This window comes from Bos taurus, chromosome 3, assembly GCF_002263795.3.
Source record: "Bos taurus isolate L1 Dominette 01449 registration number 42190680 breed Hereford chromosome 3, ARS-UCD2.0, whole genome shotgun sequence".
Lineage (NCBI taxonomy): Eukaryota > Metazoa > Chordata > Mammalia > Artiodactyla > Bovidae > Bos > Bos taurus.
Window position 1 is genome coordinate 18,246,075 of NC_037330.1, and position 25,982 is coordinate 18,272,056.

The 25,982-nt window shown below is 46.1% G+C and overlaps 1 pseudogene; it reads left to right on the plus strand.

Annotated features, from left to right (window-relative positions):
- The first annotated feature begins 3,115 nt into the window (after positions 1-3,115).
- On the plus strand, positions 3,116-3,662 carry LOC788523 (SAP domain-containing ribonucleoprotein pseudogene; annotated as a pseudogene).
- Positions 3,663-25,982: the final 22,320 nt, after the last annotated feature.

A 25,982-nucleotide genomic window follows, 5' to 3' on the forward strand; every position in this document is an offset into this window, starting at 1 on the left:
GGTGAAAGTGGAGAGTGAAAAAGTTGGCTTAAAGCTCAACATTCAGAAAACGAAGATCATGGCATCCGGTCCCATCACTTCACAGGAAATAGATGGGGAAACAGTGGAAACAGTGTCAGACTTTATTTTTCTGGGCTCCAAAATCACTGCAGATGGTGACTGCAGCCATGAAATTAAAAGACGCTTACTCCTTGGAAGGAAAGTTATGACCAACCTAGATAGCATATTCAAAAGCAGAGACATTACTTTGCCAACAAAGGTTCGTCTAGTCAAGGCTATGGTTTTTCCTGTGGTCATGTATGGATGTGAGAGTTGGACTGTGAAAAAGGCTGAGCACCGAAGAATTGATGCTTTTGAACTGTGGTGTTGGAGAAGACTTTTGAGAGTCCCTTGAACTGCAAGGAGATCCAACCAGTCCATTCTGAAGGAGATCAGCCCTGGGATTTCTTTGGAAGGAATGATGCTAAAGCTGAACTCCAGTACTTTGGCCACCTCATGCGAAGAGTTGACTCATTGGAAAAGACTCTGATGCTGGGAGGGATTGGGGGCAGGAGGAGAAGGGGATGACAGAGGATGAGATGGCTGGATGGCATCACTGACTCAATGGACATGAGTCTGAGTGAACTCTGGGAGTTGGTGATGGACAGGGAGGCCTGGTGTGCTGGGATTCATGGGGTCACAAAGAGTCAGACACGACTGAGCGACTGATCTGATCTGATCTGATTAGTGTCTACCCTGCCTCACTTTTCCACCCCTGATTTTTTTTTTTAATTTGTTCTGTTCACTGTTGTATCCTGAGGACTAGAAAGATGCGCTGAGACATAGTAAAGGCTCAGTAAATACTTGCTCGTTCCATGAAGGAATGACTAAAGGCATGAATGACCTTCCATCTCTGAGAATCAAGTCTCCACATCTGTCAAAGAGGGAGAGCTGATGTTAAGAGGAAACATGGTCCCCTATAGGAAAGGAAAGGAAGAGGGGAAGCCCTGCACTGTGCCAGACTGTTTTCTAAGAGTCTGTTAAGAGAGTTCAACAGGAGAGGCGAAAGGCTGCCCAGACACATACCTGGGCCCAATTTTCATTCCCTGTGAAGAGGGACTCAAACTTGCTGCAATTTGGAGAGGGGCATCAAAGGGTAGGAGCATAGCAGGGCTCTGTGTCTCTGGAGGGTGGCACTAATTGGCCCCCACTGTATTGGGTGAACTCCGGGAGTTGGTGATGGACAGGGAGGCCTCACGTGCTGCAATTCATGGGGTCGCAAAGAGTTGGACACGACTCAGCGACTGAACTGAACTGATACTATGGAAACTTGGAAATCCATAGAAGTTCTTCACCCTGGAGGTGCCCACAGTCAACGTTTGTCTTTTGGAGAGGGGCAAACCTAGGTATGATCCCAATTTCTCCACCACTGAATTATGACCTTGGACTTGTCACATAATTTTTCTGAACCTGAGTTTACTCCTTTTCAAATAGGATGTAAAAAGCCACTGCTCGAGGGCATTTTGAGTGGCCAGCACACTGCTTACACACAGTAGGTGTTTGATAGAAACTATTTCCTTTCAGCTTCCATCTTGAGCTATATTTTTGGGACAGAGCGGTTCAATTCAGGACTTGCCCTGCAGAGGGTGCCAGAGCACCAAGAAATCCTAGATTCCCAGCTCTACCAGGCAGCAGAGAGCAGCTGTGGGCAAGGTAAGCCAACCAAGGTGCTCTGGGACCCTAGCTCTGGGACTGCTCTTTCTCTGGGCCCTCTATCCAAGTGCTCCCTCCTGCGCCAGCCTGCTGGCCTAAGGCTGCCCAGCAACTCTCCCTTCCCAGATGCCATCCAATCAAAATGCCAATGCTCTTTTCAGTCACTTGATATAACCTCTGTCCTGATTAAGTGGCAAATGGGTTTGATAATACCAATAGTGCCAGAAAATTGCTAGATATTACTTGCTCTTCCCAGGTAACATATGTGAATTCTAACAAGGGTTTCTGAACACATATTTGGGAACAAGTGGGTATTCCAGATGCTAAAGTCAAGTCGGCTCATTTAGACAGATCTACCTTTGAAGATTTAGTGCTTACGCTCAGTGAACTTATAGTAGATTGCTGCTGCTGCTGCTGCTAAGTCGCTTCAGTCGTGTCCAACTCTGTGCGGCCCCATAGACGGCAGCCCACCAGGCTCCCCTGTCCCTGGGATTCTCCAGGCAAGAACACTGGAGTGGGTTTCCATTTCCTTCTCCAATGCATGAAAGTGAAAAGTGAAAGTGAAGTCACTCAGTCGTGTCTGACTCTCCGTGACCCCACAGACTACAGCGTACTAGGCTCCTCCGTCCATGGGATTTTCCAGGCAAGAGTACTGGAGTGGGGTACCATTGCCTTCTCCATATAGTAGATTAAACAGATAAAGTTGCTCATACTCCATTTCTTAACAACAATTTCATATGATCCAAATTTATACTTCACCCCTTTACCTCTTCTCAATTTCACTACAAATTCTAGCTATTAATTTATCTCTTTATTCATTTAGAATTTCCCATCACACTTCTACCTTGTAAAAACCTAGCACGAGGCCTGGGAGATGACAGTCACTGCACGTCACGGTTCCCCTCTCAGGACCCCAGGCACCATGTACGAAACTGAGCCCCTCAAAGCAACCTTACTGTCCCGCCACCTCTCCTGAAAATCCTGTTTTCTGTTGCATCCCCACAGTTCACCATCTTGTCCCATGGAGACCGAGTCCTGCCTCAATGGCTTCCCCCATCCTTCCAGGACCCTGGGCTCAGCCCTTCCACACAGCCAGAGAGTGTCTCTGTGACACCAGATCTGTAACACAATATACGTCCACTTTTATCCTGAGTAATAAAAACATTCATATTCTATTTCAAAAAGGAACAGAGTTGCCATTAACTTCTGCTCTTTCTCCGCAGATGTTGCTCCACCTGGAACAACTTTATACGGCCTAGCACAAGTGTAATTGGTGTCCACTGGAGAATGCGGTGTGGTGCGGGGTGGGGGGGGATACTTGAAGAAATAATGACAAATTTTTTCCAAATTTGATTTTTTAAAAACTGTACATCTAACCAAGAATTTCAAAGAAACTCGAGCATAAGAAATGTAAAGAAAACTACACCAGGAGGGGTAACAAGATGGCGACTGAGACGGTGGAGCTTCATAAGCTGAAGCTTGCTGAACTAAAGCAGGAGTGTCTTGCTCGTGGTTTGGAGACCAAGGGAATAAAACAAGATCTCATCAACAGGCTCCAGGCATATCTTGAAGAGCATGCTGAAGAGGAGGCAAATGAAGAAGATGTACTGGGAGATGAAACAGAGGAAGAAGAACCAAAGCCCTTAGAACTGCCTGTCAAAGAGGAAGAACCTCCTGAAAAAACTGTTGATGTGGCAGCAGAGAAAAAAGTGGTAAAAATTACATCTGAAATACCACAGACTGAGAGGATGCAGAAGAGAGCTGAACGATTCAATGTACCTGTCAGTTTGGAGAGTAAGAAAGCTGCCCGGGCAGCTAGATTTGGGATTTCTCCAGTTCCATCAAAAGGCCTGTCGTCTGACACCAAGCCTATGGTTAACCTGGATAAGCTAAAAGAAAGAGCTCAAAGGTTTGGTTTGAATGTCTCTTCAATCTCCAGAAAGAGTACATCATGAGAGACGCTGGACTGGAAGAAGCACAAGCTGGAATCAAGATTGCCGGGAGAAATAGCAATAACCTCAGAAATGCAGATGGCACCACCCTTATGGCAGAAAGTGAAGAGGAACTAAAAAGCCTCTTGATGAAAGTGAAAGAGGAGAGTGAAAAAGTTGGCTTAAAGCTCAACATTCAGAAAACGAAGATCATGGCATCCGGTCCCATCACTTCATGGGAAATAGATGGGGAAACAGTGGAAACAATGTCAGACTTTATTTTTCTGGGCTCCAAAATCACTACAGATGGTGACTGCAGCCATGAAATTAAAAGATGCTTACTCCTTGAAAGGAAAGTTATGACCAACCTAGATAGCATATTCAAAAGCAGAGACATTACTTTGCCAACAAAGGTCCGTCTAGTCAAGGCTATGGTTTTTCCTGTGGTCATGTATGGATGTGAGAGTTGGACTGTGAAGAAGGCTGAGCGCCAAAGAATTGATGCTTTTGAACTGTGGTGTTGGAGAAGACTCTTCTTGGACTGAAGAAGACTCCTTCCCTTGGACTGCAAGGAGATCCAACCAGTCCATTCTGAAGGAGATCAGCCCTGGGATTTCTTTGGAAGGAATGATGCTGAAGCTGAAACTCCAATACTTTGGCCACCTCATGCAAAGAGTTGACTCATTGGAAAAGACTGATGCTGGGAGGGATTGGGGGCAGGAGGAGAAGGGGATGACAGAGGATGAGATGGCTGGATGGCATCACTGACTCGATGGACATGAGTCTGAGTGAACTCCGGGGGTTGGTGGTGGACAGGGAGGCCTGGCGTGCTGCGATTCATGGGCTCGCCAGGAGTCGGATACGACTGAGGACTGAACTGAACTGACTGAACATAGTGACACTTTGACCCTCAATATAAAGTGTAGTTTTCTTCCTTAGTTTTCAGTTCAGGTTTTATCACTTTGAGTCAATTAACCTCTGTTTCAGTTGATAATTGATAAGATTTTAGTTCCCATTTTAAATTCTAAGGAGTTAAAATGAGATAATGTAGTTGGGAGAACTCTGTATGAGCTCTGTTCTAACATTCGTTGTCACACTTGTGTTCTAGAGTAGTGCTTCGCAAGTTCTGTGGTGAAAGTCTAGTTTTTAAAATTTTCCCATTCATTGTAGAGAGGTACTTTTGTAAAGTAAAAATGTCAAAGACAAGTTAAATTACTTTGGAAGTTTTTAAATGGTTTTTGAACTTATTGCAGGCTGGTAACAGTCTGGGGGTCAAGCATTAGGAGGCAGACTACATTTTGAGTAGCACTATACTATATATGGTTTCTTCTGAGGACCACTTTTCTTGTAAACTTGTGACTTTCTGAGATGTTCTCTTTGAGTATAGATTCCATTTGCATTGATCATAAATCCTGATTTTCAGAATTATCCTATTAGCAATGGTTTGCTCTAATTTGCCTCATAAACCAGTAAAATGCGCGAGAAAATGTCCTTGCTGTTTTTTGCTGAGCACCACTGTTCCATAGAACTTTCTGTGATGATGGAAACATTCTACACAGTGTTGTTCTATTGAATAATCTGTTATCTAATACAGGCATACCTCAGAAATATTGTGAATTCAGTTACAGACCACCACAGTACAGTGAATATTGCAATAAAGTGAGTCACAAATAAGTAGTGTACATACAAAAAAAAAAAAAAAAAAAGAAAACTACACCAAGGTACGTCATAACCAAATTGCTTAAAACCAGTGATGAAGGGGGAAAAGTCATAAAAGTAGATGGGGGCAGGGGTGGGAGGGGGAATACGTTATTTACAGAAGAAGAAAGAGTGATTGGAGGCATCTCATCAGAAATAAGCCAAGCTAGAAGGCTCTTTAGACTGGTAGGCTGCAGTCCATGGGGTCGCACAGAGTCCGACACGACTGAAGTGACTTGGCAGCAGCAGCAGCAGAAGGCAGTGAAGCAAGGTCTTTAAATTACTAAAAGAATAACTTTCAACCTAGAAATTTATGGGCTTCCCTGGCGGCTCAGACGGTAAATAATCTGCCTTAAATGTGGGAGGCCAGGATTTGATCCCTGGATCAGGAAGATCCCCTGGAGAAGGGAATGTCTACCACTCCAGTATTCTTGCCTTGAGAATTCCATGGACACAGGAGCCAGGTAGGCTACAGTCCATGGGGTTGCAAAGAGTCAGACATGACTGAGCAACTAACACTTAGATCTTTATACTCAGTTTTTAAAAAATGAAGAATTAAGGAATTTTTAAGACATTTAAAGACTGAAAGAATCCATCCCCAGCAAAGCTGAGGTACAAGGAATGTTCTAGGAAGTCCTGGAGAGGCAGGAGAAAGGTGATGTTAGAGGGCATCTGAGCAACACAAAGGAGGGAAGAGCTCCTGCAATGACAATCACGTGCATCAGTGTAAATGCGCTTTTTATTATTAAAATCTTTTTTAAACAATGGAATAGTGAATCTCTAAAAACACATGGTGATGGCTGGTCAGGGCACTCAGCCTCCAACAGTGACAGCCCTCCTTCGAGGCGCCAGGGAGCCTGAAGGCGGCGCCCTCAGCTCTCGGCCAGCAGAGGGAGCCCGTGGACTTTGGAAAGGATGCCGCCACCCGGCGGGCAGAACCTTCATGAAGACAAACTCCCTGGGCCGGATAAGGAGAGGGCTCTCCAACAGCGACAAGGTGGGATCCCTCAAGGGTAAACTAACAAACCTAATGCGTCCTAATCCAGGCTTCCCCATTCATTTGCTGTGTAACTCCATTTGGGCACCGACCTCTCATGGGCTCCCTCATTTGTAAAGTGAGGGGTGAGACCAGCAGATGTAAAGACACTCCATCTCCACATTCTTGTCGTTCCTTGGTCCTGCTTAGGATGGGCCCTCTGCTTCTGCCCTGGTGGCACCTCCAGGGGTGAAGAGAAGCGCAGCCCTCCCCTCCAGGGAAGGGTTAACAGAGAAGAAATCACAACCTGAAAATCCAGCTCCAGTATTCCCTGTTCCTGTCAGCCACCCCTACTTCCCACGTGCAACCATGGGGGCAAAGTGCTTAATATAATTCTTCCATTTAATTCAACATTCCAACCCCCCCAAAGCAAGGGAGATAGAAATAATTGTCCCAGTTTTACAGATGAAGAAGCTGAGACCCAAAGATGTTAAGAAACTTACTTTAAAAATAGCTAATAAGAGGTGGGGCTGGCGTCTGAGCCAAAGGCCAGGCGTTAACACAGGCTCCCCTCCCGATCACCGTGGCCTTTGCCCTAAGCCTCCTGAGAAATGTTTCTGTCTGATTCTGCTCCTTAGAATCACTCTAACCTGGAAGGGCTCTTGTGGTCCTCCATGCACTTCTTCACTGTGCCTAAGAAGAGGCGTGTCCAAAAGGGGTTTATGTTTATTTATGTTTATACTTCTTAACTGGAATATAGTTGATGTAAAATATATTACAGATGTATACTATAATGATTCACAGTTTTTACCATTTATATCATTGTAAAATGTCATCTCTATATTCCCTGTGTTGTACAATATATCCTTGTGACTTATTTTATACCTAATAGTTTGTACTCTCAACAGAGTTTTTAAATGTTTAGACCCTCTTACACCTGACCAGTTCTCTGCCTATGAAAGTCCGCTTTAATAAGAATGTGGCTTAAGAATAGTTCTACCCCATATCCTGGGACAGACCCTTACAGTTTACACCTAAGTGCCTATTTTCTTGGTTCTTCACACCAAAGGTAAATGTTCACAGTGAAAGGAACATCGTGAAAATGTTTGTAGCTCTAGTGAAAGGGTCAGTCGCTCAGTCGTGTCCGACTCTTTGTGACCCCGTGGGCTGTAGCCCACCAGGCTCCTCTGTCCATGGAATTCTCCAGGCAAGAATACTGGAGTGGGTGGCCATTCCCTTCTTTAGGGGATCTTCCTGACCCCTAGATCGAACTCAGGCCTCCTGCATTGCAGGCAGATTCTTTACTGTCTGAGCCACCAGGGAAGCCCCAAATGTTCATAATAAAAATGAATTTTTAAAAGTGCTCACTTTATAGATATAGTGGATATTTCAGCACAGTTTAAGTAATTCAGTCAAGATCACATAACCAAGTGTCAACTAAAATTATCTGTAAGCTTGTTCCCCCAGTTCCAATCCGATCTCGTGCCTTTCTGTGACACCTTTTTTCTTCTAAGTCACTGTTTACCTCCAAAGCCTGTGATGCATAATGGGTGTATGAGTATGTGTGTGTGTGTGTGTTTACCATGTTTATGATGAGAAGAAAATGACAATAAAAAATGCTCAGATTGACATCAGCTGGATGGAGCAGTGGCAAAGGGCGCCATCAGCAAGAAGGACCCTTTCTTTCCTGCTGAGATCAACTCACAGAGCCTGGGGCTTCCCAGGGGTCCTCCCCTGCTTGCCTCCTCCCCTGGTCCAAGCTGGGCCACTTCCCTGTGCCCGTGTGACAGAGCAGGGTTTCTGTTCAACCTCTCCAGGCCCCACCCCAACCCCTGAGCCTTCTCCTGGAGGGAAGCCAGGGAGCAGCAAGGGGCCCCTTGCATGCTCCTCTTTTTTAATGAAGGAAAGATACCATCACCTGTCACCTGCCGGGACCTAATTAACACCTGCTTGGAGTTTCAGTTGCTGATTCAGGGCACAGCTCCCCAGCCAAAGCTTCTGTGGGGAAGTTTGTCAACCTACTAGAGATGGGATGTGGGAATGAGGTCAGTGGAGGGGCAGGGGTCTCTCCTATCTGAGCTCTTCTAGCATCTTAGGACTAGAACCGAAATGAGCCAGCTTCTAAACAAACGCCTTGTTTAGAAATCCTACCCTTCTGTGTCCTGCCAGACCAAACAGAGAGAACCATCCAGCTCACCCAGTCCTCAGGGTCTCCATCCCAAACTCTTTCTCCAAACACCTCTCACAGTAGTGTAATTCCCTTGTCCCCAGTCTGAAGGATTTCCAGGACTGTCTAGCTCTGAGCCTGATATCCAAGCCTAGAACCTTTCCAGCTTGAACTCAGCACTTGGGGTCATGTCTTGGCTTTCGCAATCCAACCCCCATTTTCATCTCCTCCCCAAACCCACACCCTTTGGAATGACATCAGAATTCATCTGAATTATTTGAAGAAGAAATAAGCAAATAAATAAACAAGCTCATTACAGAGTGTGATAAGCACTAAGAAGAAAACAAATAGGATGATGAGTAGAGACTGACAGCAGGGGGCGGGGTGGGGCCCCCGTAGCCACAGGAGACCTGGAAGGGCCACTTCCTGGACCACCCCAGGCACATTCTGCCGCCCAGGGTGTATACTGCACCGATCCTCAACCAGTTCCGCCACCTACTTCCAGCACCCCTGCCTTTTCTCTGTAGCTCTCAAAACTCTTTGATGTGTTTTATTTAGCATTTTGCTGTTGTTAGTCTTCCCTGGTAGCTCAGATGGTGAAGAATCCGCCTGCAATGCAGCACACCTGGATTCAAGCCCTGGGTTGGGAAGATCCCCTGAAGAAGGAAATGGCAACCCACTCCAATATACTTGCCTGGAGAATTCCATGGAGAGAGGAATCTGGTGGGCTACAGTCCATGGTGTCACAAACAGCTGGACACGACTGAACGACTAACTCTTGCACTGTTGTTAGTCTAACCAACTATAATCGGAGGGCAAGGATTTTGTATGTTTTGTTTACCCCCTCTGCCCCCAACACCCAGAATAGAGTTTGACACACAGCAAGTGCATCATAAATAGATGCTGAATAAATTGAAATGGGCTCCATTTCTCCCTGGCAAGATGCACATGAGCCAACAACCCAGAAGGAGCTGGCTCTCCAGACCCTCAGCCATTCTCAAAGACTTGGGCAGACATCTCTCTGATCTTCCAGGACCAAAGAGGAAGCGCACGGCTCCTGGGCCATAGGCCACACTTCCCTCAGCTGGAGAGATGCCCAGAATCCAGGACCCAAGCTGCTGGAAAAGAGCCTACTCTCCGTTGGCTTTTTTCTTCCCTTTCTCTCATGCCCCCACATTGAGTTATCGTCCTTTAATCACCAGATACATTCCAAAACTGCCCAGTTTGTCTCTGTCTCCTTTCCCACTACCTTAGTCCAAGCCACCTCTTCTCTGCCTGGACCACTCTAGTGGCCTCCTGGCTGGTCTCTCTGCTCTTCCACTGAGCTTCCCAGTTCAAGCTTGTGCAGCATCCAGCGTGCTTATGTTAAAACATAAAACAAGACTGTCTTTTCTCTGCTTAAAATCCTTCAGTTTTTTAAGCTCTTCAGGTTTTTCTTTGTTCTCAGATAAAATCCCAATTCACTCACCCTTATGTCCTATCTCCTTGTTCCTCACTCGCTACACTCAAGCCCCAGTGGGCTCTTCTGTCTTTTTCAAATACGGATCTTCTTTGACTTACAGTGGAGTTACATCCCCCAAACTCACAATAAGTTGACAACACTGTAAGTCAAAAATGCCTTTAATACACCTAGCCTACCAAGCATCATAGTTTAGCCTAGCCTACCGTACATGTGTTCTGAACACTGTAATTAGCCTGTTGTCGTTCAGTCACTAAGTCACGTCCGATTCTTCGCAACCTCATGGACGGCAGCCTGCCAGGCTTCTCTGTCTTCCACGATCTCACAGATAGTGTTGCTCAAACTCACATCCACTGAATCAGTGATACTCTCCAACCATCTCATCCTCTGCTGCCCTGTTCTCCTCCTGCCCTCAGTCTTTTCCAGCATCACGCTCTTTTCCAGTGAGTCAGCTCTTCCCATCAGGTGGCCAAAGCATTGGAGCTTCAGCTTCGGTATCAATCCATCCAATGAATGTTCGGGGTTGATTTCCTTTAAGATTGACATTAGCCTACAGTCAGGCAAAATCATCTAACACAAACCTGTTTTGTAATAAAGTGTTGAATGATTGAATATGGTACTGAAACTGAAAACACAATAGTTGTAAGGGTCCAGAACAGCTCTAAGTGTGTCGATCATGTACCCTGGTGATCACGTGGCTGCCTGGGGGCTGCCACTGCCCCGCATCAAGAAGGAGCATCACACCACACAATGCAAGCCTGGGGAAAGACCCAAATCCAAATTTTGAACTTTGGTTTCTGCTGAATGCCTTTCTCTTTTGCACTATCACAAAGTCAAAAAATCACGTTGAAACTTTGTAAGCCAGGAATCATCTGTACGTCAAGTTCTTCCCATTAGTTTTGAAGTTTCCCTCTTCCCAGGATGCTCTCTCATCCTGCTCAGATGTTACCTGCCTGGGGAGACCTTGGGGACCCGGCTACCTGAAGGTGTGCCCCTTCAGATACACCTGTTCTGCACCACGCTGTTGCGTTTATTTCCTTCCTACTCCTACATCCTCTATAATTACTTTTTTCAATGTGTGGTCTGCCTCTCCCACTAGTGGAAGCTCCATCAGGGTAGATGTCATTGTCTCTTTCATTCATATCCCTGCTGTGTATGGCTCACATGTGGTTTGTGCTCAATGAATATTCTTTTGAAAGAATGGATACAGGGGACCTCTACCTATTCACATCTTATCAATCTTGTATCCATTGCCCCTGGTTGTAACTTTTTCATCTGCTGGGCCGCTTACAAGCCTTTGCACCTTTGACATCCCCCTTGCATTCCACCTCGTTTCTCACAAGGCCTTCACGTCCTTACCAGCCTTTGGGACTTTGCTTTTTCCTCTGATCAATATGCTCCTCCAATACAGTTGAACCCTCATCCATTCTTCAATGTGAGGTTCAAACATGAATTTGAAGTGTGTGCAGATTCCTGATATCTCATCCCTTCCTTTAGGTGTCAACAGATTACATCACTAATAGAACCTTTATCATGCTGCATTTTATTGTGTTGTTGCTGTTGCTATTTTATGCTTCTGTCACCCAGGTGGACGGACTTCCCAGGTGGTGCTAGTGCTAAAAAACCTGCCTGCCAATGCAGAGGCATAAGAGAATTCGGACTCAATCCCTGGGTCAGGAAGATCCCAAAGAGGAGAGCATGCATGGCCACCCACTCTAGTATTCTTGCCTGGAGAATCTCATGGACAGAAGTGCCTGGCAGGCTATGGTCCATAGGGTCGTACAGAGTCAGACACAACTCGAGTGATTTAGCACACACGCACACTCCCAGTTGGAGCATGGCAACTTCTTGAAGACAAGAATCTGTCTTTCCATTATCATATTCCCAAGACTTACCAGGGCACATAAACATGGTTGGTGCTCAGTACATGTGAGTGGAACTGCTTGGGAAGCCCTTTATTACATGATCTCTTACCTCTTGGACTGTCTTTGTCCCCTCTGCTGACTCCTAAATATGAAATTTCCCAAGTTTCTCCCATCAAACCTGATTTTCTGCACTCTTTTCCATAGAATGTCAGAGTTTAAAGCAGCTCCTCAACTCCCAGCACATAGGAAGTCCTGTCATGTTGGATCTCCTCCTTAGTCTTGAGGCCCACCTGTCACTGACCTCTCCAGCCTTCTGCCTGGCCAGGTAGCCTCAGTGGACAGACCTTTTTTAGAGGATCTTTGAAGAACCATCCTGACACTCAACACATACATCCTATGCAACAGAAATGGGACAGATTTCAGCTTTATGCCAGTATGTGTTTTTATGACATGACCTCAGGAAAGACTCAAGATTCCTGGGGCTGTTTCTCTTTGGGATGAAACTAGGAAGGATAGGGCCAAGGAAAATTCAGTCCAAGGGGTCACTCTGCCACCTCAGCTCATGAAGTTGGATTTTAGCTAGTGATTCCAATGAGGTCAGAGTTTTTGTAAATGCATAATGAGGTCACAAAGACCCAAGACAACAGCAAACCCTCTGAATACAATGTGGCATCATTTCTAGAGCTATCTAATAGGTCTGCTGCATAGGCGATCTCAGGAAAAAGTCAAGCAAGGTACAGCTCTGGGTAACTATTATTAGGGTCCAAAACTCCCACCCACAGCACATCACAGCTCTGGCATGTTCACCCTGAGCCTGAATGGGTGTTACACTAAGCCTGAGTTCAAAGGTTTGGTAACACTCCCATCTCTACCCCTCACCCAAATGAACATCAAGAGCTATCAGCAAGGTTTAAGGTAAAAAGCATAGCCTTTGTAGTGAAACAGATCTGGGTTGGAATCAGGATGCTCCCACTTACAAACTTCATTCAGCAAATGTTTATTGAAGTCGTTCTATGCACCAGACACTGGAGCAGACCTTGGGGGGAAAAGAAGAAAACAGAACAGACAGGGACCCTGGGCAGATTAGTTAAACTTGCAGACCTCTGCTTTCTCAAATTGTCATTGTAATTAATGGAACAATATGGTAGCAGTATGTGTGGAGAGTCATACCCCTGAACCCTAAGGAACACTTATCTCAAGGAAAAGCCCAGGGACAAAGATACACAGGAAGGAGAGAGATGGAAAAGACAAAAAGCATCTACTCTGTGTCTACGTTTTGCAAGCTTGGGTGGAAACACCTTACATTTGTTAATTCATGAAAATTGAGCAAAGGAAAAAAAAAAGGAACCTAAATATTCAGCAGTAGTATAATGAGTGGAATATTGTACAGTCATTTAGAGTAATTATACAGACTATGTAGCAACACAGAAAAATGCTCATGACATCATGTTAGGTGGAGAAAGGAGGTTAGAGTGTGGGCATGTGGATGACACTTGCAGCTATGTACAATTCCTACACAAAAACGCAGCCACACCAAACAACAAGCCTGCTCTAGAATGATGGCTTGATGAAGCTAATTCTTTTGCTCTCCATTTCCCAAGCTGCTTGCAGTCTTGTTTCCTTGATCGTTACGTTACTTTAACGGGTGTGTTGTCTTAAGGTGCTCTGTTTGCTGGTTATGTCACTCTGTCCTATTTGGCCTCCCCATCAATTATGAGAGGGGAGGATAAACCATTTTCATGCTTGAAAGTCTCAAAAAGTAGCAAATCTTTGAAGAGGCATCAGATCAGATCAGATCAGATCAGTCGCTCAGTCGTGTCCGACTCTTTGCGACCCCATGAATCACGGTACACCAGGCCTCTCTGTCCATCACCAGCTCCCGGAGTTCACTCAGACTCACGTCCATCGAGTCAGTGATGCCATCCAGCCATCTCATCCTCTGTTGTCCCCTTCTCCTCCTGCCCCCAATCCCTCCCAGCATCAGAGTCTTTGCCAGTGAGTCAACTCTTCGCATGAGGTGGCCAAAGTACTGGAGTTTCAGCTTTAGCATCATTCCTTCCAAAGAAATCCCAGGGCTGATCTCCTTCAGAATGGACTGGTTGGATCTCCTTGCAGTCCAAGGGACTCTCAAGAGTCTTCTCCAACACCACAGTTCAAAAGCATCAATTCTTCAGCGCTCAGCCTTCTTCACAGTCCAACTCTCACATCCATACAGCTGCCCTCAATTCATTGCTGTTTCCTGAAAAACAAATGGAAGATATGTTGTTGTTGTTCAGTCGCCAAGTCATGTCCAACTTTTTGCGACCCCATGGACTCCAGCGTGCCAGGCCTCCCTGTCCTTCACCATCTCCCAGTGTTTGCCCAAGTTCATGTCCATTGAATCGGTGATACCATCCAACCATCTCAGCTACCCCTTTTATATTTAGCTCTTCAACTGTGCATAGCAAGCCTTCAGTACCCAAGGTACTGTTACAGCAGCACCTGCCAGCACCAATATCAACAACTGGAGGGCTCTGTGTCTCTGGGAAGGCCATCAGTGCAGGCTGAATTCCCGTCTATCCATCCACTTCCTCTGCCATCTACTTGTCTAACCATTTTAGGATTCACTATCTGTCCATCCATATTCTCATCCCTCTGCCATTTACCCATCGACTCTTCCTTGGAAGGACATCATCATGAAACTCCCTTACAGGACTTATAAAAATGTCCTTATTCTTCAGCTGAAAAATCAGGTATGAAAGGGCTAGGTCCACATTCCTGAATGGGGTCAATGCTGCAACAGGGCAGGGCCCAGTGCTTCTCATCTTCCCTTGGTCCCTGGTGGGCTGATTGACAGCTGGGTCCACAACTGGGCAGGTTCCCAAGGCCCATCCTGGGAACAAAGGTTTCCAGTAATCAGGTCACATTTTTCACTGGGGTCCTCCCTGTCCCAGTTGGCCTGCTGGAACAGGATCTTCAAGGCATTCCGAGCATTTGCTGGCTCAGTCTGCCACATTCTTGCCCTGCGGGTAAAGTGGGAGAGGCAGTATGGTATGCACTTGCCAAGCTGCCAACTGAAAACTTGTTTTAATCAATTAAACAATGGACTCTCATAACATAAGCCAAGATTGTGACCTTCTCAATCAAGCTCTAATTGGGGCTGATGAGGACAATGTGCCCTGGACCTTGTCACCCTGCATCAGACTCCTTAGAGTCCTACCTTCATCCCTAATGAGGTTAGAGGGGGAAACTGAGCCAGGTTCCGCTGAGTGACCGGGATGTGTTCACAGAAAAACTAAAGAATTAAACATGTATGCAATGCGTGTCCCATGTGAGGTCCATTGCCGGGTGCTAGGTGTGCAAGGATGATCCTAGCACAGTTCCTGCCTGTAAGCATGCAGTCTAGGGGAGAAAACAGACCCTTAGACAGTAACTCAGATGGTAAAGAATCTGTCTGCAATGTGGGAGACCCAGGTTCAGTCCCTGGAGAAGGGAATGGCTACCCACTCCAGTATTCTTGCCTGGAGAATTCCATGGACAAAGGAGCCTCGTGAGCTACAGTTCATGGGATCACAAAGAGTCTGACATGACTGAGCAACTAATGCACACAAACACACACACACACACACACACAAGACAGTGACAAGTGTGTACAGAGCCATCACAGAGTGGATGAGAGTGCAGGTGGGAGCAGCCACATGTGTCTAGATAATCCCCAAGGTTTAAGAAGGGGACATTAGAACTGGGCCTGGACAGCACAAGAAGACATGGCTGTTTCCTGATAAATCAGCCCATGGAAAAGCAAGGGAGAGGGCCTCACACAGGGCCTCTGAGACATTCAGCTCACATTTGAAAATGTAAGCCACAGAAGCTCCTCCTGGTGTTCCTGGAACACACTTAAGGCTCTTATACCCCCAGGTTACTAGTAGCTTCTCTATTCTCTACCAATGATCCCTAGTCTGCTCATACTCTACTCACACTTCAAGTTCTAACTCTCAGGCCACCTTCTCTGAGAAGCCTTCCTGGAGTGACTCAGCCCCAGAGCCATCCCCTTCTGCTCCCTCAGTGGGGGACCATATTTACCAAGCTGCACTCCAGTGAGTTTTCAAATCCTGCTTCCTTATCTGCCTAGTAGCCCACACAGTGCCTGGCACACAGTAGGTCCTCAACATCTGATTGTCAAGAGGCTAACCCCTCCCAGAATGGACTCACACTCAGGTAATCCAGAAGCACCACCCAGACCCACATCCTGCAAGGCTAAGCTTGTTGTCATGGCAGGAAGCCATTGGTTAACTTGGGAAAAACAAGTCTGCATGGAATCCAGCCAGTTCCCCTGCCAGCATGCCACAGGCCAGCTGCCATCTCCAACACACACCAGAGTTTCTAATATTTATATGAAACTTGGTGAACACTGGGCACCAGTCAACAATCAGCTACCCATCGGTGATGCATACAAGGCATCAGAGCACCAAGACCAGTCAGCAGCTAGGAAGAGAAGCAGGAAGAGCTTACCAGTCATCAAAGAGGAGATTAAGCTCATTTCTTTTTAATTCATTGAAAAGACCATATGATGTATATTATATATTTCCTGACCTTCCCATAGTGGGTCCGTCTTACTTATACAGCTAGATTTTTATTAAAAAGATTTTGAGACAATCTGAGTGGGAGTGGTAACAATTTCAGGAACACAATTGCTGATTAATATTAATTGATAGATTGCCAATAGGCTTCAATTTGCTATCCACCTAGTTAGTCACTAGCTGTGAATGGGAAGGCAGGGAGGTACTGAGTGTGTGTGGAAAGAAGTGAAGCTGGTGGGGGCAATGGGAGGGTGGAGGGAGCAGGACTACAGAAGCCTCGAGGGGCATTGTCAGGGCATTGATATCATGAGCAAGACAGACCCATTGTTGCCAGGCTTCTTCCCAAATTGCCTTCTACCTCAGCTCACCTCCTTTCCAACTAGAACCCTAAGGCCTGAGGCCCTAGAGCAGTTCTGTCCCTTTAGTTAGGCTGCCCTGTATGGGAACCAATGACTCTGCCTTCTTGCTTAGGGAAAAAAATAGAGGAGAGGGGTGTCTGTGTGTGTGTGTGTGTGTGTGTGTGTGTGTATAATATATATTGTTTTTTGTTTTTTTTTTTTTAAGGAACTTCATTTGTCAAACCAGGAGGAAAGCAAAGCAAGAGTATTTAGAAGTCGTAGACGTGGACAATGGCACCCCACTCCAGTACTCTCGCCTGGAAAATCCCATGGACGGAGGAGCCTGGTGGGCCGCAGTCCATGGGGTCGCTAAGAGTCGGACTCGACTGAGCGACTTCACTTTGACTTTTCACTTTCATGCATTGGAGAAGGAAATGGCAACCCACTCCAGTGTTCTTGCCTGGAGAATCCCAGGGACGGGGAGCCTGGTGGGCTGCCGTCTATGGGGTCGCACAGAGTCGGACACGACTGAAGCGACTTAGCAGCAGCAGCAGACGTGGACAGCTATACCAGACACACACTCCTTATCTGCAGCATTGAATCTGCACAGTGGACAACCCAGGACTCTGTCTTCCAGCTCACCAGTGATTTGCTGCCTGCTCTCCCAGGAGCTGCCCCATGCCTTACTGACATGGTCCAGGCAGATGAGAAGAAAACTTTTTTTTAGAAGAAAACATTTTGCTATTTCTCACCTGGGGGCTCTGAACTTATGACAGTTCTGCCCACCCACGGCAAATAGCATCCCCTGGGGCCCCTTGGTCTCCCTCCCTAGCTGGTACCTATCAGCACATGAGCTGGCAGAGTTTTTCTCTTCTCCTGTAATCTTATCAAGAGAGGCCCCAGCTCAGATACCCCCTGTTGCCTGTTCTCAGGGCCCCATCTACTCGCTGGTGCATTTCTCTAAGCTTGGGTCTTCTGTCCCCCTTGCCAATAGCAGCCCAAATGCTCCTTGGGCCTGTCGCTGGCCGTCCTGTCAATCACCCCTTAGTCCCGCCTCTCCAAGCCCCAGAGCCTAGCGCAGCCCCCTCCCTGGCTCCTGCTCAGACTCGCTGGAGCTTCTCTCACTGCAGACTTCAGTCCCAACGGCCATTTGCACACATCTGGCCCGTGATGAGGCTCCTCACCTCCTGGCCTCACTCTTCACCTTCAGAGCAACCAGGCACAAGTCCGTATGGTTCCGTTCTGCCCAGATGCTCCGCGTGTCTTGCTTCCATCTGCCTGGACTGTTCCCATAGCTCCTGAAATGAAACTCAGCGCCCTTCATTGCCCACCCCATTTCTCAAAGTCTGAAAACCCCTTCTCAAATCCCAGTTCTGCCATTTAACAGACAGCTGACGTGGACAAATCTTTTGAAACGTCCAGGGATAAGGCACATCTGTAAAATAGGTAAAGTGATCATAACTAACGCAAAGAATCCAATGAGAGGCAGCATAGGAAAAAGTGTCTTGTTACCTGTAAAAGTGCGCTTTTAGTTTTCTTGGCCTCCGGCTGCAGGCTGACTTCATCGTTTGTCTTCGCCCGAAATGCATTTTCCGTCTGGTCTGGGGTGGTTGGGGCCCCTCAGGAGCCTGGCTTCTTTGCAGATTTTCTGGTTTTCCCTCTTTCTTGCCTGTCAGCCCCTCAGGTTGGGTGCCCTGTAGAGGCCTTTCTGCTGTACACCCAGCTCAACACTAGGTGGCAGCCTAACCACAGGCTCTTGCTGGATGAGCCTCGCCTCCTGACTTGACTCAGAACCGAGACCTGAGGCTTCCACGGAGTTACCCATGTATCAGGCACGTCTCAGGATTTGCCCTATCCCATAACTGCGGCTGTTAGTAGCAGAGACCCAAAGAAAGCTTCCTACTGCTACATTCAGGCTGAAGCCAGGGAAACAAGAGGCGGCTTGGGTCAGGCCCAAGTCAGCTCTTCTGCCAGCTGGGGCTACCTTTGTAGAACAAACATCCAACACAGCCCTTGGAGGAGCTAGAGGGAGCTGAGGCCTGGGTGCCTGCAGAGGGGCGTGGCCTGGCAGCCTTTCTACTTTCAGGGCTTGGAGTTCCTAGTAACCCAGGGGCCCCACTGGGTTCCCACTGAGCCTGGGGACACAAGCTTTCAATGTTCAAACTTTGTCCCCACTGACTTCCTCCCCTCAAGATGGGCATGATCACAAAGTTCCCATTCTTTTTTTTTTAAGCCAATTTAAATAAATTTATTTGAAATTAAACTTTAAAATGTATTTAAATTAATTTAATTTGAAATTTAAATTTAAATAAATGAAAAATCCAAGTGGTGACATACAATGATGGAAATGAGGTAACTCAAGCTGTTTTCTGGGTTGTGCTTTTTTTTTTTTTTTTCTCTTTTTAAAATAGACTTCATTTTAGGTCAATTTTATTTTTTATGTTATCTTTTGCTCTTTAAGAGTTCAGGGGGTTTTTGTTGTTGCTGTTGTTATATATATTTTTCCCATTGGAGATTAGTTGCTTTGGGGCTTCCTAGGTTGTGCTAGTGGTAAAGAACCTGCCCCCTAATGCAGGGCACAGGAGAGATGCAGGTACAGTCCCTGGGTCTGGAAGATCCCCTGGACTAGGGAATGGCAACGCACTCCAGTATTCTTGCCTGGAAAATCCCATGGACAGAGGAGCCCGGCAGGCTATAGTCCAGAGTGTGGCACAGAGTCAGACACAGTTGAAGTGCCTTAGCACACACATAGCTGCTTTACACTGCTGTGTTGATTTCTACTGTACAGCAAAGTAAATCAGTATACATACATCCCCTCTTGGATTTCCTTCCCATTTAGGTCACTACAGAGTGCCAAGGAGAGTTCCCTGTGCTATACAGTAGGTTTTCAAGTTATCTATTTTATACATAGTTTCAATAGGGTGTTTGTGTCCATCCCAATCTCCCAGTTCATCCCACCACCTCCTTTCCCCCTTGGCATCCATACATGTCCTCTATGTCTGTGTCGCTGTTTCTGTGTTGTTTTTTTTTTTCTCTGCTTTGCAAATAAGATCCTTCGACACCATTTTTCTAGATTTCACATACATGCATTGATATATGGTGTTTGTTTTTCTCTCTGTGACATTTCACTCTATGTGACAGACTCTAGGTTCATCCGTGTCTCTGCAAATGACACAGTTTCCTCTCTTTTTACAGCTAAGTAACATTCCATTGTGTTGTATATATGTACCACACCTTCTTTATCCATTCCTCTGTCAAGGGGCATTTAGATTGCTTCCACGTCCTGGCTGTTGTAAACAGTGCTGCATTGAACACTGAGGTGCATTAGGTGTTTCCATTCTAAAAACAGTTCTCTTCATCTGGTCTCTCCCTTCTTAGTCAAACTGATTAAAAAGCTTTCTTCACTCTCTCCCCTCTCACTGCCTCCCGCTTATACCTCAGCCCACTGGATTCCGTTTTCTCCTCCTCTGTCTTTCAAAATCTGTGTCTCTGGTGCTGGCCCTGCTCCTATATTGCCAACTCTAGGGCCCCTTTCAGTCTTCATTGTGCTGCATCTCTTAGACCACACGTATGGCCCCTCCCTGGGGCTTCCCAGGCGGTGCTAGTGGTAAAGAACTCGCCTGCCAATGCAGGAGACATAAGAGATGTGAGTTTGATACCTGGAGAAGGGCATGGCAACGCACTCCAACATTCTTTCCTGGAGAATCCCTTAGACAGGTGCCTGGTGGCTACAATCCATAGGGTTGCAAAGGGTCAGACATGACTAAAGCAACTTAGCACATATGCACACACAAATGCCCCCTCCTTGATACGATTCTCTTCACCTCACTTTAAAATGTTCTTGATCTATTTCATACACTCTCCTCAAACTTAATACTCTCATTTTTTTTACTCAGCACTTATATCCCAAAGATTTTCGAACCTCTGCCTTAGAACCTAGCATCCCTCGCCTCCAGTGCCCTGTCTCCAGCTGTTTTAACACTCCCGAGACTGAGCTGCTCTCTCCACCCTAGGCCCGATGTACATGTTCCTCCTCCGGTCTCTGTCTCAGGCAAGAGCATCCCCAGCAACCACAGCAGTGACCAAAGCCAGATCATTGCAAGTCATCGCTGCCCTTCCCTGACCACCCCCGCTACATCCACTTGATAACCACATCCTGTCCATTCTGCCCCCTTAGTACCTCTCAGCTATCTCCCCATCACAGTCCCTCCCATGCCCAGACAGGTCCTCCTCTCCTTCCGGCAACGACTGCAGCAGGCTCCAAATTGGCCTCTCTGCTCTCATTCCACCGCCCCCCACCACTACCACTGCATCTCCTCCCTGAGTCAGCGTTCTCTATAAAATGCAGAGCTAAACGGGTAGTTTCAATGCTCAGTAGTCTTCAGTGCCCCAAGGGTAGCATCTAAATATTATTGCATGGCTCACAAGAACTTTTATGACCTGGGTCTGCCTGCTTTCTCCAGCCACACAGCTTGGCGGCCTCCACCCTCAACTCTCGATTGCAGCAAAACTGCCCTTGGACATGCCACACCCTTGCCTTCTAGTGTCTCTTCTGTCTGTTCTTCCTCTCATACCTCCTTGTTGTCCACTGGGACTCTGCTTAGAATTTCTAATTCCCTAACCCCAGTGCTGTACTAGGGACACCTTGCCTGAGCTTCCTTGATTAAAGTACTCACTATTGCAACTGTGTGATCACACCTCACTACACTCTAAACTCGAGGACAAGAAATATTCTTTTTCTGGTCTTTGGGTCCCCGGCACCAAGTTCATCACTTGACATAGAGAAGGAGTAAAACAAATATTTGATTGATGGATAGATGGATGGATGGGAAATTAAAAATTATTGTTCAGGAAAAGTTTCCTGATTATTCAGAGGTAGTCTGGCTTTCAGATTTTTCACCTTAACCCCAAGAGTCTGGCACCTGTTACGTGAAGGCGGACCTCAGAAGGATCCAAAGCAACACATCAGAGTGCTTTCCCTGGGACCAGGGGGATAGGAACACCTTCTCTAGGTTCCTGGCAGAAAGTTTAGGCACTGGGTAGCATGCGGCCAAAGCAGGGCTCCAACTCTGCTCTCACTTTGGCCCAGAGGGATGCCTTGTCAAACCAGGGCAAGGGGAGCAAGACAGTTAAGCACTTGACCAGAAGACAAAGCCAACCTCTCTACAGTTTGTCTGCTGCAGAAAAAGGGAGCCCTGAACAATGCACCCGTCTGGGGATACACACACTGGAATATTACTCAGCCATTAAAAAGAATGAAATAGGGCCATCTGTAGCAACATGACTGGACCTAGAGATTGACACATTGAATGAAGTAAGTCAAACAGAGAAAGCAAGATCATATGATATCACTTATACTGGAATCATGACTGAGCGACTGAACCGAACTGATATTGGAATGAAAAAAATGATACAAATGAACTTATTTATAAAACAGAAACAGATTCACAGACTTTGAGAACGAATTCACGGTTACCAGGAGGAAAGCGTAGAGGAGAGGAATAGTTAGTGAGTTTGAGATTAACATGTATACACTGCTGTATTTAAAATGGATAACCAACAAGGACCTACTGTATAGCACAGGGAACTCTGCTCAATATTCTGTAACAGTCTAATTGGGAAAGGAATTTGTAAAAGAATAGATATATGTTCCCAGGTGGCACTAGTGGTAAAGAACCCACCTGCCAATGAAGAAGACATAAGAGACATGGGTTCGATCCCTGGGTTGGGAAAATCCCCTTCCTGAAGGGAATGACAACCCACTCCAGTATTCTTGCCTGGAGAATCCCATGGACAGAGGAGCCTGGCAGGCTACAATCAACAGGGTTGCAAAGTGACTTAGCACATATGTATAACTGAATCATTTTGTTGTACATCTGAAACTAACACATTGTTAATCAACTATACCTCAGGGTAAAACAAAAAGTTAAAAAATAAAAATATTTAATATTTTAATAAAATTTTATTAATAAAATAAAATACTATAAATAAATATTTTTAATTTGATAAAATAAAAATATAAATAAAAATTTTTAAAATGACATGCAAACACAAGAACAAGTCTTAAGGACAAAGACTTTTTTTTTAATGTGGCCCCCAGGCTTGTTTGGCTTCCCTGCAATAGCTTCCAGAAAAGTGAATAAAATACCAAAGAGGGAGGAAAAACTTGATTCATTTCTCAACCCTCAGCCTCTCTCTCTCAAAGGCAGAGCCCACTGACTAAAACCTGAGGGTCTGGAACTTGGACAGGTGCCAAGAAATAGAAGCCCAAGTGCCTGTTCCTACTAATAATGACCGCAGCAGGCCACGGTAGCAACTGTCAATGATGTCTTACATTTCAGAACACACTTCATAGGCTGGGTCTTTGTTCCTGCTCTTTTCTCTGATTGCTCTCCCACCACACTGTCTCTTAAAGTCTTAGCCATCCCTCAAAACCCAGTGCAAAGGCATGATCTGTGAAGCTTTCTCAGAGCCCCACCCCCACCCTGAGCCTGAATTAAGCCTTATCTCCCCCTTACTTCTATAATACTCAGTCGCTCAGTCATGTCCTGCTCTTTGTGGCCCCATGGACTGCAGCCCGCCAGGCTCCTCTGTCCATAGGATTGCTCAGGCAAGAATACTGGAGTGGGTTGCTATTTCCTTCTCAGGGGATCTTCCTGACCCAGGGATAGAATCCACATCTCTGGTGTCTCCTGTATTGGCAGGCAGATTCTTTATCACTAACACCACCTGGGAAGCCCTATTTCTTTTATGACATTAATCTCAATTTCTCTTTCATTGGTATTTCCTATGACTGTCTTTGATTATGTTCTTGACCAGATCATAAATGCCTGGCAAGGAGGAACTGTTTTAGCCATGTCTACATTTCCCATGGTTCTAGCCCTGTGTTCTAGGCATGTGATAAATGTGCATTAAATTGAATGAAAATTATCAAAGCATTACACCATGCAATTTTACAAGGCACCATGCAGACAACTAGGTTCATAAGTTCAAAGCACATGGAAAAAAGAGGAGTGATCATATGGGTAGGGCTTATCTGGGAAGACTTCCAGGAGGAGGTGTGGCTGGAGGAAGCTGTGCCAGCTGGAGCTGAGAATCATGACCAAAACCTGTTAAGTTTTGGGAGGCAAAGGCCAGGTTTCTCTCCTTCCTCACCCACCCTTTCCCTCCTTCCCAGTATAGAATAGTGGCAGTATGTATAGTGGTTAGAAATGCAGACTCTCAAGACAGACTGCCTGGATATATATCCTAGCTTAGCCAATTAATAGCTGTGTGACCTTGGCCTGGCCACCCATCTGGTCTCAGTTTCTTCCTCCCTGTAAAGTGTGGGTCAAGTAGTATCTAACTCACTGGATTACGTGATGATTTAATGAATTAATTCATGAAAAACTCTTACGAGGTGCCAACAGCTAATCTCAATGCTTTATATAGATTAACTCATTTAATCCTCACATAGCCCAATGAGGTTAATACTATAATTATCCTCACATTGCAGGTGAGGACACTGAGACTCAGAGAACCTGGGGTGGGGAGATCATTAGCTTGTGTGCGTGCGTGCTACATTGCTTCAGTCGTGCCTGACTCTGTGATGCTATGGACTGTAGCCTGCCAGGTTCCTCTGTCCATGGGAAACTGGAGAGGGTTGCCACTCCAGTGCCACCCCTACCTTCCACACCAAGGATCAGACCCGAGTCTCTTGTGTCTCCCGCATTGGGAGATGGGTTCTTTACCACTAGCACGACTCGGGAAGTCCCCATCAATAGCATGCATGCATGCAGTCACTTCAGTCGTGTCCAACTCTGTGTGACCCTCTCTCTGTACTGTAGCCTGCCAGGCTCCTCTGGCCATGGGATTCTCCAGGCAAGAATGCTAGAGTGGACTGCCACACCCTCCTCCAGGGGACCTTCCCTACCCCTGGATCAAACCCATGTCTCATGTCTCCTGCAATGGCAGGCCAATCGTTTACCACTACCACCATCTGGGATATCCTACCCCAAAATGTCAAACCTTCCAAACATGACAAGCTTGGACCTGCTTACCCCCAACCATCCAACTCTTCCCCTGAAGAAGCAGAACTACAATCATAACTTTGCTTTCGTTATAATTCATAACCATCTGCTAAGTGCTTTCACATTGGATCCTCACTACACTCCTATGAGAGAGCCATCACTGCCCCTGCTTTTCAAACAAATTCATGAGGCCTGGAGAGGCAGTGAGACTTGGAGAAGCAGGCTCCTTGGTTCTGGTCCAAGAGCCTCCACCAGGCCCAAGCAGCCTCCAGCCCGGAGGCTGGGCCACAGGGCATCAGGCAGCTGGCCACAGCCCCGCTCCCTTGTCTTCCTCATGTCCCGATCAACTCATCCTCCAGACGAATCCACCCTAGTCTCTGCCCAGGGCCCACCATGGCTGCTGGGAGCCCAGGTCATTCCATCAAGGTCAATGAGTTTACAAAACAACAACTAAGGCCCCGGGATCTAGAGATGACAGAAAAAGAAACCCATCACCAAACAATAGAGAAAGAAGTGTTTAGAAGTCATTTTTAAAATAAAAGAGTTTGAATGTACAAAAAGTAATGATGTACAAGGATTTCTAAAAAAATATTTATTTATTTAGCTACACCAGGTCTTGGTTGCGGCATGCAGTATCCTTAGTTGCGGCATGTAGGATCTAGTTCCCTGACCAGGGATCGAACCCTGGCCCCTTCATGGGAATGCGAAGTCTTAGCCACTGGACCACTAGAGAAGTTCCCTACAAGGATTTTTTATGAAGCATATCTACTTCTAATTTGATGAGCATCCATCATCAAAAGGGTTTTGTCTGGAAGTCTATATTTTCCGTCTCTAAAATATGGACAAAAGAATTGAACCAAAAATTTATACATAAAATACAAATGACCAATAGAATGTTCTCATAATCTATGAGAAGAATTCAAAACATAACACTAAGACACCACCAATTAAAGTGGGAACTTTTAAAATAATAGATATCAGGGTCAGGGCGGGGTTAGGCAGTTCCCCGGGCTGAACTTTGATGGAAGTATAAATTGAACCACATTTTGAGAGAGTAATTTAGTCTGTGGCTCCAGGAGATAGTGGAGGACAGGGGAGCCTGGCATGCAGCCACGCCTCAGTCCATAGGGGAGCAAAGAGTCAAACACAACATAGCAACTGAACAATGTGGACAGGCTTAACATTATTTGTGCTCTTTGCCCTCATGATTTCATTTGTAAATGAAATGAAAATTTTCACTTATAAATGAGATGAAATTTTTCATTTATAAGTGAAATGAAATTTTTCA